Source organism: Canis aureus, chromosome 32 (assembly GCF_053574225.1).
Source record: "Canis aureus isolate CA01 chromosome 32, VMU_Caureus_v.1.0, whole genome shotgun sequence".
In the NCBI taxonomy this organism is placed as follows: domain Eukaryota; kingdom Metazoa; phylum Chordata; class Mammalia; order Carnivora; family Canidae; genus Canis; species Canis aureus.
Genome location: NC_135642.1, coordinates 37,811,937 through 37,815,173, shown reverse-complemented (window position 1 = coordinate 37,815,173; position 3,237 = coordinate 37,811,937). Strand labels below are relative to the sequence as shown.

General features: G+C 47.6%; 1 long non-coding RNA gene across 1 annotated transcript; it reads right to left on the bottom strand.

Annotated features, from left to right (window-relative positions):
- Positions 1–1,465: 1,465 nt before the first annotated feature.
- LOC144303460 (uncharacterized) lies at positions 1,466–2,341 on the bottom strand. The gene is made up of 2 exons (XR_013370509.1): positions 2,201–2,341; positions 1,466–1,777 (listed from the first exon to the last, which is right to left on the bottom strand). It is a non-coding gene; the product is annotated as an uncharacterized LOC144303460 (long non-coding RNA).
- Between the last annotated feature and the right edge of the window lie 896 nt (positions 2,342–3,237).

Here is a 3,237-nt window from a genome sequence, read left to right as displayed (position 1 = left end):
AGGGTGAATGCAAAGTCCTGCAGTGAGGTTCACAATATCATGGCACAAGATGGTTAGAGAGCTCAGGCCGGACGAGACTTGAGGTGAAGGCTTTAAATTACTCCCTTGGCCATAAATTCCATATGAACTTAAAATATGACACAGCTGCCAGGAAAGCTGGTGCAAATTCAGTCTCCACTCCTAGAAGCATGATGTTTAGGTCAAGAGAGGTGAGGGTCCCACGTCCCGGGACTGGCCAGACATCCCCAGGGCTTTGGATCTAGCCTGTGAACAGTAGTAGCAGTTGTAAACCAGCAGCCCAGGGGCTGGATCCAGCCCGTGGGCACATTCTATTTGGCTTACACAATGCTGTCAAAAAAAAAAAAAAAAAAAAAAAAAAAACCAACAAAAACAGAATCAAGAACGCACAAAAACTGATCTGATAAAAATAAAAAATTTCCAAACAGAAACCCAGATCTCCAGCAGCTTCCGAAAGCTTCCAAGATCTGGCACTGGCATCATCGCTTCATGACAACACCTGGCTGGATCCGAGCAGCATCTGCTTCCTTCAGACCAAGCATTTGCTTGCCAGTTTGCCCACCACTCCCTGCCATCGCCAACCATGCGGCTGAGGGTTGGTTGCCTTCTATTACTGAATTTGCAGAGGAAAACTTCGTATCCAGCTCTCTGTGCAGAGTGGGGAAACGGGAGAGTGAGAAGACCGTGCAATTTTACTGTCGACGGCCTGCTCCCTTTGTTTTCCTGACTAGCCCGGTGTCTGTGGAAGCTCGAATTCACAGAGAACAGGACACCCAGAGGAAGAAGCACAACACCTCGGAAGGTCTAACGGGGAAGGGCGACGTTGGCTGTGGGTATTCAGCCTGGAGAAGATTAGGCTCCGAGGATGTAGGACTGTGGAGTGCAGATATTGGAAGGACTGTCGCAGGGCAGGGGACTGGCCTGTGTGGTACTTTGGTGGGAGGACCAGATGACACGAGTTCTAGAAAAGCAGACTTCACCTTCCTAGACGGATGACTTTTGGAGCAACCAAGCCTTCCAAATCGGGATGGGCTGTCTCGGGGAATGCAGAAGTAGAAGGGGTGGAAGTTGCCAGGGGATGGGATAGAAGGAGCACAGGAGGAGGCAGTGCCCAGCCAGGCATTCCCTCCCACCATGGCCTTCGACGAGTTAGTTAACTTGATGCCTATAAAACAGGCATTAAAATCATGCTGCCTTAAAAAAAAAAATCATGCTGCCTTTTAGAGATACAGTGAGGCTAAAACTAAAGAGTGCAAGTAAATTATTTTGTATAACGTTTGGCATGCAGTAAACACCCAGTAAATGTTAGCTGTTATTATTTGCAATGGGGTGAAAGGTTGGATAAATTCATTTCTAAGCACACTCCAAGTCCTGGTTCCGTGATGCTACGTCCCATCCATCTCCGTTCCCTCCCTCCAAGAAGTTGCTAAACAACAAAGAAAGTGAGTGAATTTTCAATCTCATCTTCTTTTATTGCTTCGCTCCCACTCCCACCAAAGCACTTCTAACTCATGAAACGGCCACAGGCTAACTCTGTGAACTGCAGGCTTTATTTTTAGCTCCTTCTGTGGCCTCTTCCTTCGTGCCAAATACCCTGGAAGTCCGAGCAGCCTCTGCAGAAGGTATGCTTCTTTGAAAATGTTTGCTCATCTCGGTTGCTTCAGATTTCACATCGATTGTCTTGAGGCCTTTTATCAGTAGTGACGATATCAATGGGCTGAATCAAGTTCAAGATCAATCAGCTTCTTATGACAGGAGCCTGGAAGAAGCAAAGACAAAATGCTGAGCCGTTACGGGGAGACAGAGACTTCTTCCTCTGAGCATGGGGTAAACATGGGCTGTATGGGCTGCTGGGCCTGCGGTGTTACAGCTAAATTTGGTAGAGAAGGAAAAAATTGTGAGAAGAACACAAGTTTCTTTTTCTAGCAGAAGCTGGCTGTGGCAGACACTGCAAAATATATGCCCATTCCTCCTTCCTCCTTCTTTGTTAAAACCCCAGTTTTGTGAATGTGCCCGGTTAGTTAGGCTTTCCTAGTTCCCACCCCCCCACCCCGACTGGGGTGGCTTGTCCTTATGGTTGAAACACAGGTTGACTTCTTGTTACAAGAGAATGATAAATTAAAATTTAAAAAAAAAATGGGGGTGGGGGGCAGCCCGGGTGGCTCAGAGGTTTAGCACCTGCCTTCAGTCCAGGGTGTGATCCTGGAGACCTGGGATCAAGTCCCACGTCCCATGCTGGGCTCCCTGCATGGAGCCTGCTTCTCCCTCTGCCTGTGTCTCTGCCTCTCTCTGTGTCTCATGAATAAATAAATAAAAATCTTAAAAAAAAAAAAAAAAAAACCAAGAGAATGATAAACATCTTACTTAAGTCACTGTTTATCATGTGTTCCGGTGCTTCCAGCCAACCAGAGTCTCTACAGTTCTCAAATCCTCAACTGGGTGTCCGACAGTTCAATCCAATTCTGACACTATTTAGCCAGAATTAGAGTCAGACCCCGCAGGCTAGAGGCTCCATCGCACAAGATGACCCCCACTTCAGATGCTGGTCATGAGTCCTGGGCCATCCTTACTGCTCATCAACCAGCTATAAATCCAGGGTTCCACTACCCTCTCCTCAGGTTTAATAATTTGCTAGAACTGCTCACAGAACTCAGCACTTTACTTGTGTTTACTGGCTTATTAAAAAAGATTTAACTTGGGAACAGCCAAATGGAAGAGAAGCATAGGGCAAGGTCTGGGGGTGCACATGGAGCTTCCAGGCCCTCTCCAGGCACTACCCGGTCAGCACTTCCAGGAGTTCACCAACCCAGAAGCACCTGAACCTGTTGTCTAGAGGTTATTTGTTTTTTAAAAAAGATTTTATTTATTTATTCATGAGAGACACAGAGACAGAAGCAGAGACACAGGCAGACGGAGAAGCAGGCTCCACGCAGGGAGCTCAACGTGGGATCCCAGGTCTCCAGGATCACACCCTGGGCTGAAGGCGGCACTAAACTGCTGGGCCACGGGGGCATCCCTGTTTCGAGGTTTTTTTATTTTTTATTTTTATTTATTTCTAAAAGATTTTATTTATTCATTCATGAGAGACACACAGAGAGAGGCAGAGGCACAGGCAGAGGGAGGAGAAGCAGGCTCCATGCAGGGAGCCTGATGCGGGAATCAACCCCGGGGACTCCAGGATCATGCCCTGGGCCAAAGGCAGGCGCTAAACGGCTGAGC